General features: G+C 46.3%; 1 long non-coding RNA gene across 1 annotated transcript in view; it reads right to left on the bottom strand.

The window, feature by feature from the left end:
* The window catches only part of LOC131836116 (uncharacterized), a 42095-nt gene that overhangs the window by 12763 nt on the left and 14176 nt on the right, over positions 1–15156 (bottom strand). Inside the window, exon 2 of the long non-coding RNA XR_009355518.1 lies at positions 2081–2248. This is a non-coding gene — a long non-coding RNA (uncharacterized LOC131836116). The remainder of the gene's footprint in view (positions 1–2080; positions 2249–15156) is intronic.

Below are 15156 nucleotides of genomic sequence, written 5' to 3'. Positions count from 1 at the left end.
TGGGGTGGGAAGTCCTTCAGTAATAACAAGACATTTCTTTCACTTTTCTGACTCTGATATGTTTTCAGAGACTGTGGATGAACACCAAAGATATCTAGGAAATATACTGTTGTCATTGGAATGACCAAGTATACATGTCTTATAAATCAGTACAATACAGATGGGAAGGCGCGAGCATGCCTGGAAACTGTCCACCACAGCTGCAGCTGGACACAGAGGTAGGCTGAAGGGATGTGGGGCAGGACGCCACCAGCATTTGCCCTGGTCCCTTTCCCACCCAGCCCAGGACCTGACACGGACAGCAGAGGCACTCTGATTTTCGCGCTCTAGCCTCTGTGGCCCAGTGGGCTCTCCTGGTTGGCTAAATCGGCAGAGCCTTGTCTGATGCCCACCCATAGCTCTCTTGGGTTGTAGTCTCCCTTCTGGGCTGAGCTCCCTCACTGCACTGTCTGGGCTGAGGGCGCCAGGGCACTGGGCTCTCCAGGCTGCCACCTGTTCTATTCTACACCCACATGTGAGCTTGGGACATGATGACATTAGGGACATTGGCTGCATTGTTCACTCTACGATGGTCAAGGCCAGAAGTGGTTAAAAGCTGGAGGGAATCCAAGTTTCCTCTGCTGATGGCCTATTATTTCTTAAGAAGCTAAGGCTAAGAATGACCCAGAACTCAAAGACCCTGAGAGACCTCACCCAAAGCCTTGGAGACACCTCAAAGATGGGAAATCAGTGCACTAATGTTAGAGGCAGAATTCCTGGCCAGCATGGAGGACCAATCTGGGTTGGTCTGTGACTCCAGTTACCACTCCTCCAGCCTACTTGGTCAGAGTTCTGAAACCCTTCTCTCCCGTTCCTCTCTCTCCCTTACCCCCACATTCCTGAGTCGGACTCACTGTCTGTCATGTTAGTTATCTACCACCAGGGGGCGACATCACCTCTGATGGTCGCACCCAGCACTCCCTAATTTGGCCTCACTTCTTGCCAACCCTGCTCAGTGCTCTGATACCCATTTCACCCCCTGGGAGGTGAGAAGGGAGGCCAAGCTGTAGGTATTTATGGTGAGTTTGGGGTGAAATGGAACCAAGGGTCTCCCTATGGCAAGGAGGGGGTGGGTGTGGGTGTGTGTTGGGGTGGGGTTCGATTTTACCGTCGTTAGCTTAGGGCAAGGCAAATGGCTGGCAAATGTTATCCAGCCAGAGGAAGAGCCTGGCCAGCAAATAGACTGAAACCCACCTGTGATGTCAGAGAGATGAGACAAAACACTGGCTTCCCACCTGGCTCAGGGCAAGGCACTTTCCTGGGATGGGAGCGGGGAAGGGTGGGCTGACTCCTCTCACACCTGTCCCATCTTCCCTCTCTTCCTCCCTCAGGCCCTCTCCATTGCTCTTCAGTGAGGGCCCCTCTCCCCCTGTGCCTCTCGTTGTCTGTTTCTGTCTCAGACTCTGTTGTGCTTTGTTCATCAGCCCTCAGTTTCGTGTCGCCGAGGCTCTGAGACTCCGTCAACCATCTCACTTTTTCTTTTTTTTTTTTTTTTTTTTTGCTTCTTCACATTCTCTGGGTCCCTAAATACGCTTTATTTCTCTGTGTCCAAGAGACAGTGCCTGCCTCTGACTCGGCCTGTTTTTCTGTCTGTCCATCTGTCCATGTTCCCAGAAGCCCTTTAACTCCCGAACGGAGTAGCTTTTCTGAGAGCTGAGCCTGGGACGGCCACCCAACATGCGGAGCAGAGGTGGCTAAGGACATTTCCAGCCCAGCAGTCGTCATGGCAACAGCCAGGGCGGGCCAGGCAGGGAACTGCCGAACCACGTGGGCTTGACCTTTCTGCGGGTGTCACGTTTGAGCGGGAGCTGGGGAAAAACAGCAACAACTGCTTCTCTCTGGCCCAGCCCTCGGCCTTCCAGGCTGGGCTGAAAGGAGAGAGGGAGAGAGGAAGAGAGTCGAACCGGGACAGCTGGCCACAGGGTGAGAGGAGAGATGTGCCAGCCAGAGCCATCTAGAGAAACCGCGGGAGAGAGGGGCGAGAGCACAGGCACGCACACACAGCTGCAGGTTGTCACCAAGACTCCCACTGTGAACTGACCTGTGGAGGGCACCAGACATCATTCCTGGAGGCTCCGCTCGCCCTTCGCCAGTCTCGGCTCTGGGTAGGTGGTTGCAAAGGTCAGTTAGAGCTCCCCTCCAGACGCCTTCGGATCACATGTCACTTTTTCCATATTGCAAAGGCTTCTATTGCTCCAAGGAAAATATGCTAAAAGAAAAAAGAGCCAAATGATTCTTTCAAAAATAGAAATATTATAAATGCAAAAGTCCAAAGAAAGACACTCAAAATAAAAGGCATTCTAATCCTCCCTCTCCTTTTCCCGGCTCTGAAGGTCCCTCCACAGTTGCTTCACAGGCCTGCCAGGTGAGCAAGGAAAGAAGAGGCTGGGTCCCCAAGGGCACAAGGAGGACTGCCAGATTTTTGGTAGCCCGACTGTGATGGGAGCTTGGACTCACAACACTCCTCCCTACCCATACACACCCGTCCTGCTCCTCATCTTTTCCCTATGGGGCAGACACACAGGCTGTCCATCATAGCTGCAGCTGGACACAGGACCAGGAAGGGGTGTCCATGGTCATCCTATTAACCTACTTCAAGAGAGAGGTAGGTGAAGGGTACAGGGCAGCCTCAGGTTAGATCCAGAGAGAACACAGCTCGCCTATGGATCTCATTTCTACACTTTCAAGCTATGGCCATGCAATAAATCTCAAGCCTTCTGGAAAACACTGCTATGGAAAACAAGAACCAACAATTGAGAACGAAAAAAAAAAAAAAAAAAAAAGGTCTACATGCAGGAAATATATGAAGGGGGCATTCACCAGCCAAGAGGTGTGTGATGACTTAACATACCAGCATTCCAGCCTTCTTCTATTCATCAGTCAACCCAAAATCCCCTTGGAGAATGGCCCTTGAGCACTCAGATACGAGAAGGGGAAGTCTTGGGATACTTGGCAGGAGAGGGCACGGCCGACCAAGTGGGCATAAGTTAACATGCTTCCTAAAGGCTATTTGAAATGAGTCCTGATTATGTATGGTTGAAAGTGGTCAGAATGTTACCAAAGATCCAGCAGTTGTGAGGCTAACCTCTTTTTCTCTGACTCACAGGTTTGTGTGATGGACCTCTGTTTGCAAGCTGATTGACATAACCTCCTAGTTCTGTCCCTACAGAATTATCAGTGACTCTTCCTGCCCCTTTCCTGGAGACAGAGTAGGTTCTGGGAACCTTTGGGTACCTGGGACTACAGAGCACGGCCAGAGGGCAAGAGGTGGGTGCCTGGCTGCCCCACATGAGGGCCAGGCTCCAGCCTTGCACACATGCACAGCACTATCCCTCTTCCCCTGCGGCAACTGTGTCCAGGGCCTTTTTCTTCTGCCTAAGCCCTTCCCTCTAGCTCTGCCTTTTCTCCATCAATCCCCTCAACTCACCCCTGGTCCCCCTCCTGCTCAGCACCTGTGGCTGGGACAGCGTCCCAGGGATTTCCCCCCACCCCCTTGGGCAGTCTTGGAGCATCAGCACACGAAGTGGTGTAAACTGGGGAATGTGAGTCAGACTGGCAATTGCTCCTGCCAGGCCTGACGCCCCTAGAATCCATCCCTTCTCTTTCCACTCATGCTCTGGGCCAGGCCTGCCTCAGCTTTGGGATCTGGAGGCTCACTGCGCTAAGACAGGCTATCTACTCTTTCGTGCCCCTGCCTTTGCTCGCTGCACTCCCTTGGTCAAAAATTTCTTTCCTGGTGAATCCGTGTTCTGCTTCAAGACTCAGCTCTAGTGCTACCTTACATGTAGAGCTCTCCTCAGTCTACCCCAGGCTACTCTGTTTCCCTTAGAATTTGTTCTCACCACTCTCAGAGCAGTCGTACGTCTGTTTCCACATCTGCCTCCCCACGGGAGGGTGTGCTGGAATGGGCTGGATTGTACTGATCTGTGGAGCCCCAGAACTTGGCTCAGTGTTGCTCACTGAGTATTTGTGATTGCTGTTGGCCCTCCTCCAGAGTAGACCCACTGGTGTAAGGTGAGCCAGAGAAGGTCTCAGACTCCCTAGAAGCATGGCAATGAGTACTGGGTGGCATGGGTCATGCTGCCCCTTACTTGCTAGACCACAGCCCCGTCGTGACCCAGGTCTTACAGTGCCAGCCTGGTTGCAAGACAGGGTACTTCTCACCTCTGGTAAGACCACAGCTTTGGCCCACTGGCATCCCATGGGACAGAGAAGCAACACCTGGCTAGCATCTGGATCCTTGGGCAGATAAGTCCCATAGTTATTCCCTCGTCCTTTGGCTTTACTGACTCCCCTTGCTGCACTAGACAGAGCCCTGGAGAGTGGGCTCAGAGCAGGAAGAGAGGGCTGGAGCCATCCTTCCTGTCCTCCTCCCTCTCCCTCCTCCTGGCTGGCTGCAGCTGTGCTGTGTGATGGGGAACTGAGCACAGCCTTAATTACCGCTCAGCCCTGCTCATTAGTGCCTCTGGAAGGCAGAGAAGCCCCGAGTTAGGACGTCTCGATCAGAGTGGAGGCCAGGGCCCCAGCTTTCCTGGGTGGTTGCTAGTCCCATTTTTCAGGGGTTGGGCCTTTGTGACTGTGGATCCCTTTTTGGGCCTCCTGGAGCCGGAGAGAAGAGAAGGAAGGACAGGCCCCCTCAGGGGCTCTCGCTCATGTGTACGGAGCATCACAGGGACAACATATGGTGGAACATGTGAAACTCCAGTGCCATCAGAGAAAAATGAACAAATGATTAAATAAATCAAATGTGCTCAAATCCAGCACACTGATGACTTACCTGCCTTTGGAGGGACTTAAGCAAGGAGCCGGGTGCATTGTTCAATTTTTTTTTTTTTTTTTGGCAGTGAAATGGAATAAAGAACTGTAAAGTGCTGAACACCGAACAAAAGAGAAGCTGAGTGAAGGAGAGGAGGGGTGGGTCCTGGAAATTATAAATGAAAAGGCCCCGTACAATATCTGGGAAAAGTCCTTTACAATGCCAACTTGTAAACACCCTAGAAGATGATATGAGATAATACATATGAAAGCACTTTTTGAACTGTAAAGGGCTTTGGAAATAGAAGGTATTATTAGGTAATATTTCTGCTCAGTGCAGACTATAGAACAGATGCTGTGGGGAGGCTGGAGATTTATGATAATGACTCATCACCCACAAGGCACTCACACAGTTTAGGCTGTTTCATTTAATTAGTCGTTGCCTCTCATATACACTACTGTGGAAGGCTTCGAAAGGGCCTCCCCGCCTCCACCTTCTCGCTAGTTCCATTCATTTTATATGCCACTGCCAGGTTAATTTTCCTGATGTGGAGCTCTCATCAGATACTTGCAATGATCCTCTCGCCCACTTCACAGAGCTTGGAGACCTCGGCTTCGCAGTCAAGATCCTCCATGCTCTGGTCCCACATGGCTCTCCCAACCTGATTTCCCTCCTTCCACCCTGAAGATGTAGACCCAGGGAGATCAAGTCCCTTTGCCAACACCACACAGACACAAAGTGGCAGATCCCCAGATCAAGCCATCAAACCCCGGACACCCGACTCCAAAACCATCGCTCTTTCGAGCCCATCACCTTTTCCCTCAGAGGGATAAGATGCAATGAAGGTCTTTCCCACACAGAGCTTTTTCTCTTTGGAAAAAAATTCCCTCAGGACAAATTCCCAGGAGTGGGATTACCAGGTCAAAAGATATTACTATTTTTATGGTTGCATGAATTGACATATGCTCGGCCCAAGGGCTGAGCTCATTTATATTTTAGTCGGTGATAAATACACGCAACTTTCACCAGACCCTCCTGGCCACTGGGGGGTAACCTTTGAATAGACTGCTTCTTAAATAAGGTATTTCTTTGTTCTAGTTTGAGTTTCTTTGACTATCAAGGTGGAATATTTTCCATAACTCTATTTACTATGTGTACCTTATTATGTACAGATTATGTGTTCATATGTATGGCTCATATAATTATTAAAGTCTCCATATATCAGAAACTGCAACTCGATAAAAAGAAAAAGGAAAGGCAATCTTTAAGAGCAGGTATGGTTGGCTCTGTGAGATCAGTGCAGAGGTCCTGATCCGACAAAGTCATGTAAATAAGCTGTACCTTGAGTGAATCTGTAAAACAGAGTTGAGGTCAACTGATTTAAAATACAGTCAGCAATTAAAGGGAGCACTTTGGAGAAGGCATTTCCTGACTGAGTCAATACTTTTCCTGACCCCTGTCATGTGTCATAACACTAACACCCACTACTTAATTTCCAAGTCACTTTGGTGAATACACATTTGTCCTGAAACAGCAATGTTTTATTTTTTTATGATGCATTAAAAATTATTTCATTTTTGACAAGGTCATGTATACACACAATACAAAGGTCAAAAGATACAAAAGGATAGAGAGCGAAAACAACATCGCCTTCCTCCCCTGCCTTCTAATCGAGTTTCCCTCCCTGGGGACAGATGCTACTCCAAATTCCTTGTGTATCTTTCAGGGACATCCTATGCATATTTGAGCCTGTACATATATATTCTTAATGGAAATGATAACATCTGATATAGCATACAATATGGGCTGATCCGTACTTTTCTGTTTTGAGAACATACCCTATCAGTATACAGAAAGTTTAAGTACATTTTTAAAACTGGAATATTCAATGGATGTGCCCTACTTGAAGAAAACTCATTAAACAAAAATCTACATATATGAGGCAAAGTTTCAGGAGGTATTTGTTTTGCAACGAAGCCTCTATTTGTATAGAAATAAAAAACTGAGGGGACTGGGTGGTTCAGTTGGTTGAGCAACTGCCTTTGGCTCAGGTCATGATCCTGGAGTCCCAGGATGGAGTCCCGCATCAGGCTCCCAGCTCAGCAGGGAGTTTGCTTCTCCCTGTGACCCTCCCCCTTCTTATGCTCTCTATCTCATTCACTCTCTCTCAAATAAATAAATAAAATCTTAAAAAAAAAGAAATTTAGGGGCACGTGGGTGGTTCAGTGGGTTAAGCCTCTGCCTTTGGCTCAGGTTGTGATCCCAGGGTCCTGGGATTGAGCCCCACATCGGGCTCTCTGCTCAGCGGGGACCCTATTTCCTCCTCTTTCTCTCTGCCTATCTGTGATCTCTCTCTGTCAAATAAATAAATAAAATCTTAAAAAAAAAAAGAAATTTAATATTAAGCCAACTCCATATATTTCAGTTACGATTTATTTCATCAATATTATGTTAATGTATTTATACAGAAATAGTCTATGAAAAACAAAAGCTGTTTAGCTTAGAAATTATTTACTAAATTAATAATATTAAGATATAAAAATCAGTTGGTAATTGCTTAGGGTAGAGAGTAGGGGAAACTCACTGCACACGGATCTGAGGTAACAGAAATGTTCTGTACTTTGATTGGGATGGAATTAAAAGCGTGTATATATTTGTAAAAAAAAAAAAAGAGAATAAGTTGATTCTATGTAATTCTTGTGTTTTTAAAAAAAAATTATTTTATTTATTTGACAGAGTGAGAGACAGCGAGAGTGGGAACACAACTGGGGGAGTGGGAGAGGGAGGAGGAGACATACCCCTGAGCAGGGAGACCAACTTGGGGCTCGATCTTAGGACCCTGGGATCATGACCTGAGCTGAAGGCAAACGCTTAATGACTGAGCCACCCAGGTGCCCCTAATTCTTGTATTTTTAAAAAAAGATTTTATTTATTTATTTGAGAGACAGAGAGAGAGCACAAATGGGGGGAGGAGCAGAGGGAGAGGGACAAGGAGACTCGTGTTGAGGATGGAGCATGACACAGGGTTCAAATCCCACAACCCTGAGATCATGACGTGAGCGGACATCAAAAGTTGGATGCTTAACCTACTGAGCCACCAGGCGTCCCTGTGTAATTCTTGTATTTAAAAAAAACAAACAGACTCACAAATGTAATCATTCCAAATGTAACAATTCCACCTGTGCAGTTTTCAATCTGTTCAACAAACATCAACAGCTCCCAGCATAAAGGAAGGGCTCTCAGTGCTAGCTGACATGAGATGTGCAGTCCAGGGTTATCAAGACTTCTTGGTAGCGTCCAGCACACCAAGGCCCTGTGTCCTAACATAGCACAAGACTAGATTTCTGCCATGGATCGCATCAAAGGGTTGGGGTATGCTCTACAAATATCCCCAACTTTTTCTAATCACTGACCCTGGCGGGGGGCATCTATGGGTTTATTAAAAATTGTCCTGTGCTTTCAGCCTATGCCATCTTTATGGGTGTGAGTCTCATGTGTTTTCTACCTACGTGTAAAGTAGCTTTTATTGTTCGTGACGACCTTACTTTGGAGCAACTGAACTGGCACTCTTTGTGGGATGAGCCATTGTTCACTTATCTGTGTTTGGTATGAGCTTTTAAACTTTGATCTTCTCTCTCCTTGGGATTTATGTTCTCAGACTTAGAGACTTAGCTCTTCTAATGTCTGCTTTCTTTCTTTCTTTTTTTTTTTTTTAACACTATTTTATCTATTTATTCAACAGAGACACAGCGAGAGAGGAAACACAAGCAGGGAGAGTGGGAGAAGGAGAAGCAGACTACCACAGAGCAGAGAGTGCCGATGCAGGGCTCAGTCCGAAGGAGCCTAGGATCATGATTCAAGCCGAAGGCAGACACTTAACAACTGAGCCACGCAGGCGTCCCTAATGACTGCTTTCTAATTGTAGAGTTAGAATGTATCATACAAGGAAGTTGATTCCTTCATTTGTTCATTCATGTGGTTTTCACTTTCATTTCCTCCAAATCTTTGCTGGAATATTACGTCCTCAATGTGGCCTACCCCAATAACTCTAAACACTTGCTCTTCGTGTACCCGCTATTGTCATGGTCATGCTCCGTTTTCACCTATTATTTAGCACCTTTTTTTTCTTTTAAGATTTTGTTTTACTTCTTTGTCAGAGAGAACAAGTAGGGGAGCAGCAGACAGAGGCAGAAGCAGGCTCCCTACTGAGCAAGGAGCCCCATGTGGGACTTGATCCCAGGGCCCTGGTTCCTGACCTAAGCTAAAGGCAGATGCTTAACTGACTGCACCACCCAGGTGTCCCAGCTTAGCAACTTCTAACACAATATGTGCTTTTCTTATGTACTATGAATGTTCTTTTTTTTTTTTTTTAAGATTATTTATTTATTTGACAGAGAGAGAGCGGTAGGGAGAGAGAGAGAGGGAGTACAAGCAGGGGTAGAGTGAAAGGGAGAAGCAGGCTTCCCACTGAGCAGAGAGCCCTATATGGGGCTCGATCCCAGGATCCTGGGATCATGACCTGAGCTGAAGGCAGACGCTTAACCGACTGAGCCACCTACATGCCCCCTGTATGTTCTTTATTGTACATCTCCCTCCCTGGGAATGTAAGCTCCATTTTGTTTACTGAATCACTAATGTATGCAAGAATCTAGAACAGTGCTGGGTGCATAGTAGACCCTCTATAAATATAATATTTGTTGTAAGAATAAATGACGTAAGCTTCTGCCATGTATAAAACACACAGGGGCTAAGCATGTTGGATCTCCAAAGATGAATCTGATGTGAGTCCTACCCTCAAAGGGCCCACAGTCTAGCCTCAGATTTGGGACATGGAATTTTTTTTAAAAGATTTTATTTATTCATTTGACAGAGAGAGAAAGATCACAAGCAGGCAGAGGCAGGCAGAGAGAGGAGTAAGTAGGCTCCCTGCTGAGCAGAGAGCCTGATGCGGGGCTCGATCCCAAGACCCTTGGATCATGACCTGAGCCGAAGGCAGGGGCTTTAACCCACTGAGCCACCCAGGCACCCCAGGACATGGAATTATTAACCACAATACAAGAAAGAAACTGCAGCACAGAAAAAGAGCCGTGAAGTTAGAGGAGGAGGAAGAGAAAGCTTTCAGTCATGGAAGAGCCTTGGGAAGGCATGAGCACAGCAGTTGGAGAGACTGCAATTGAATACTGAATTCTAGTGAATGAGGTCGGCTTGTTATAAGCTCCTTACCCATAAATGGGGAGTAAAAAGATTTATCTTAGTGTGATGGTGAGGGTCAAATAAGATAACCCCTGTACGGAGCCTGTGGAGGCTAGCACCTGGTGTCAAGTTCATGATGATCTAGGATCAATCCCCTGCTTCCTCTGGAGTGTCCCTCAATGGGAGAGCATAAACAATGACCTATAATGGAATTTTATAAGTCATTTAAATAATAGTGAGCAGGACTGTGTAACAGCACAGACAACAGTTGGTGACTGACACCAAGTGAAAAAAGACAGACTTCAAAACTGTCCATGATTACAACTGGGTAAAAATAATTCAAAATCTACACATAATCCATTCTTGGGCTTGGCGGGTGGGAATGAGAATTAACTTACCTAAATCTGCTCCTTTGATCTTTATAATTCCACTTTTTTGTCACCATTTAACTTTTTTTTTTTTTTTTTAGATTTTTATTTATTTGTTAGAGAGAGAGAGAGAGAGAGAGAGAGATACAGAGCACAAGCACAGGCAGACAGAGTGGCAGGCTAGAGGCAGAGGGAGAAGCAGGCTCCCCGCCAAGCAAGGAGCCCGATGTAGGACTCGATCCCAGGATGCTGGGATCATGACCTGAGCCGAAGGTAGCTGCTTAACCAACTGAGCCACCCAGGCGTCCCACCATTTAACTTTTTTTTTTTTTTTTTAATATTTTATTTATTCATTGGACAGACAGAGATCACAAGTAGGCAGAGAAGCAGGCAGAGAGAGGAGGAAGCAGGCTCCCCGCTGAGCAGAGAGCCCGATGTGGGGCTCAATCCCAGGACCCTGGGATCATGACCTGAGCTGAAAGCAGAGGCTTTAACCCACTGAGCCACCCAGGTGCCCCACCATTTAACTTTTTAAAAAAATATTTTATTTATATAACAGAGAGAGAGAGCACACAAGCAGGGAGAGCAGCAGGCCAAGGGAGAAGCCAGCTTCCTTCTGAGCAGGGAGCCCAATGTGGGACTTGATCCCAGGACCCTGGGATCACAACCTGAGCTGAAGGCAGACACCTAGCCAACTGAGCCACCCACGTGTTCCTGTCACCATTTAATTTTGATACCATTTCAAACTTACAGAAAAGCTGCATGATATGAGGAATTTCCAAAACCTTTTGTCCTGATTCACCAATTATTTGCATTTGCATGTGTGCTTTCTCTCCCTCTGCATATATGTGTGTGTATGTGCATTTCTGAAGAATTAAGTCATTCTGGAGCACCTGGTTGGCTCAGTTGGTTAAGTATCTCATCTACCTTCAGCTCAGGTCATGATCCCAGGGTCCTGGGATCGAGCCCAAGATCAGCCTCTCTGCTCAGGGGGGAGCCAGCTTCTCCTTCTTCCTCTGCCTGCCACTCCCCCTGCTTGTGCTCTCTCTGCCAAATAAAGAAATAAAATAAAATCTAAAAAAAAAAAAAAAAGAATACAGTCATTCTTTCACCTAATCACAGAATAGATTTCCTACTGTTTTTCAAATAAAAAGGCTGAGAGATGTTACCTTCCTGAGATCCTGGACCACACTCTCACTAGCTTAGGACATAAGACTCTTCTCTGAGATCTTTGGGCCTCTCACATCTGAAAACCTCAGCAAACTCTTGGGTCCATCATGCTGCCAGTGGGCAGAGCCCCCTTCCAGGCAAAGGGTGTGGTGTGTTGTGCCCCCCACTCCAGGTTGTGTGGGGGAGGGGCTGAGATGGCACCACCTGGATGGAACCTCCTGTTTGGGGACTAAAATCCTGAAGGTGTAGGGCCCCAGGGTTTTGGGGATGCCGGAAGCGTGTCCACTAGAGCTGAGCTTCCCCGGAAAACAAATGGGCTCTCAAGGGAAAGACACTTAGCTGGCCTGCTGGCTCCCCACTTGGGGCCTGCTGAAAATATTTCTTCAAACCCCTGAGAACTGAGGACCAGTCTACAAGTGCTGGAGCCAGAAGTAGTTCAACAAGTCTGTCCTTGGAATTCCTAGGCTTAAAGCCATGGTAATACAAGGAGTGCTAAGGGGCTGCTTTGTTTGGCGGAATGAATTCTCTGCTGAGGGCCTGGGGCAGGGACTGGAGCAGCAGCCTCAGTGCTGGGAGGATGGAAAGGGTTTCTCATTAGCTTGTGGACAGGGTCTGCACGCCTTGGCAGTTCATAAACTCCCCTGCTGTCACCAGGCTAGCAGTCTTCTCCACTCCTCTCGGTCCTTCTGAGTTACCCGACCTGGGGGTTCCTCTCTCATGCCCAAGGGCAAGTGCAGGTGGAACAGATGGCACACGTGAAGGTTCCTTCCTTCAGCACCATTCCAGACCTCACAACTGGTCTGGTTCTGGCCTGGAGACCCAGGTCTATACCCAAGCCCCGGGTTACCAGTGGCCTCGACCTTGCTGTTCTCTCCTTCACCGTCAGGTGTCTCTTCCTCCCTAGCTCTGTTACTTGTGACCTCTGTGATTTGGAGGAATTAGCCTCTCTAGGTGGGTCCCCTCATCTGTAAACAAGATAATGACATTGTCTTAGAGACTGTGGGTATAGAAGAACACAACTAATCGGAGCGAGTGTTAGCAATAGCTGGAGCTCACCCATGGGAACAGCTAGAACTTGAACTCTCTTTAATTTGTTCCCTAGAAGTGCCCTGTGAGGGTGGTAAGCTGCTTAGTCAGTATCAATGGCCGAGGCTGATTCCTATTGAAAAATTTATTGCCCAGAGTGCCTGGGTGGCTCAGTCAGTTAGGCATCTGCTTTCTGCTCAGGTCATGATCTCAGGGTCCTGGGATCAAGCCCCATGTGGGGCTCTCTGCTCAGCGGGGGGCCGGCTTCTCCTTTTCCCTCTGCCTGCCGCTGCCTACTTGCGCTCTCTTTCTCCGTCAAACCAATAAATACAACCTTAAATTTTTTTTTTTTTTAAATAAAAGGCTATTGACCATTCTCACCTATCAGTTTGATAATATGACCTACAGACCACAGGGAGCAGAGTCCTCTCACACACTAGTGGTAGGAGAAAAAATGAAAACAAACTTGTTGTCTGGGAACAATAGTGAGAAATATTCAGCACATTCTCTTTAATTAAGCAGTTCTCGTCGGAGTCCATCAGAAATATTCACAAATGTGCACAAGGTCATATGACAAAAGTACTCATTGTAACACTATTTATAATAGAGATGTATATTGATGCAATCTGAATATCTAAAATTAGGGAACTAGAAAGTGTGGAGTTATGATGCAGCTGTGCTTGGGGTACCATGCAGCTGTAAAAATAATGACAGATCCCAAAGCAATCTACAGATTCAACGCAGTCCCTGTCAAAATTTCAATGGCATTTTTCATGGAAATAAAAAAATCCTGAAATTTGTAGGAACCACAAAAGACCCCAAATAGCCAAAGAAATCTTGAGAAAGAAGAACAGAGCTGGAAGAATCACACTCCCTGATTTTAAACTACATTACAAAGTGATAGTAATCAAAACAGTCTGGTATTGACATAAAAACAGACCCATAGATTAGTGTAACGGAATAGAGAGTCCACAGATAAACCCATGCACATACAGGCAATTAGTTTATGACAAAAGGAAGCAAGAATATGTAATGGGGAAAGCACAGTCTTTTCAATAAATGGTGTTGGGAAAACTGGACAGCAACATGCAGAGGAATGAACCTGGACCACTTTCTTACACTATACACAAAAATCAACTCAAAATAGATTAAAGACTTTAACATAAGATCTAAAATCATACAACTCCTGGAAGAAAACATAGGCAGTAAGCTCTTTGACATCAGTCTTGGCGATGATTTTTTGAATATGACCCTGAATGCAAAAGCAACAACAGCAAAAATAGACAAGAGGGACTACATCAAACTAAAAGGCTTCTGCAGAGCAGAGGAAACCATCCACAAAATGAAAAGGCAACCTACAGAGTGGGAGAAAATATTTGCAAATCATATATCTGATAAGGGGTTAATACCCAAAATAAAGAAAGAAATACAACTTACTAGCAAATAATAAACAATCTGATCATAAAATCAGCAGAGGAACTGAATCAACATTTTTCCAAAACAGACATACAAATGTCCAACAGGTACATGAAAAGTGAGCCCCCAACAGGTGCTTGCTATCACTAATCATCAGGGAAATGCAAATCAAAACCACAGTAAGATATCTTACACCTGTTAGAATGGCTGTCATTCAAAAGACAAGAGATAACAAGTGTGGGAGAGGATGTAGAGCAAAGGGAACCCTCTTGCACTGTTGCGGGGAATGCAAATGGGTGCAGCCACTATGGAAAACAGGATGGAGTTTCCTCAAAAAATTAAAAATAGAACTGCCATATGACCCAACAATTCCATTTCTGGGTATTTATATATCCAGAGGAAACAGAATCACTATCTCCAAAAGTTATCTGCACCATCTATACCCCCATTTTCCTTTTTTTTTTTTTTTTTAAGATTTTTAAATTTGTCAGAGAGAGAGAGGAAGAGAGAGCGAGCACAGGCAGACAGAATGTCAGGCAGAGACAGAGGGAGAAGGAGCCCGATGTGGGACTCAATCCCAGGATGCTGGGATCATGACCTGAGCTGAAGGCAGCTGTTTAACCAACTGAGCCACCCAGGCATCCCCCATTTTCCTTTTTTTAAAAAGATTTATTTAGGGGGGCCCGGGTGGCTCAGTTGTTGGGCATCTGCCTTTGTCTCAGGTCATGATCCCAAAGTCCTGGGACTGAGACCCATGTCAGGCTGCCTGCACTGAAGGGAAGCCTTCTTCTCCTCCTCCCACTCCCTCTGCTTGTATTCCCTCTCTCGCTGTCTCTCTGTCAAATAAATAAATAAATAAATCTTTTAAAAAATAAAGATTTATTTATTTATGAGAGAGAGAGAGACAGAGTGAGTGAGTGTGGCGGGGAGGGCCAGAGGGGGAGAGAGACTGAAGCAGACTCCCCTTTGAGAGCGGACCCTGACTTGGGGTTTGATCTCACGACTTGAGCCAAAATTAAGTCAAACACTTAACTGACTGAGTCACCCAAGCACCCCCACACCACCATTTTCATTGCAATGTTATTTATAATAGCCAAGACAAAGAAACAACCTAAATGTCCATCAACAGGTGAACGGATAAAAAATGGTGATATTTATCTATACAGTGGAATATTATTCAGCCACAAA

This window comes from Mustela lutreola, chromosome 7, assembly GCF_030435805.1.
Source record: "Mustela lutreola isolate mMusLut2 chromosome 7, mMusLut2.pri, whole genome shotgun sequence".
NCBI lineage: Eukaryota > Metazoa > Chordata > Mammalia > Carnivora > Mustelidae > Mustela > Mustela lutreola.
This window is presented reverse-complemented; position numbering and strand designations above follow the sequence as displayed.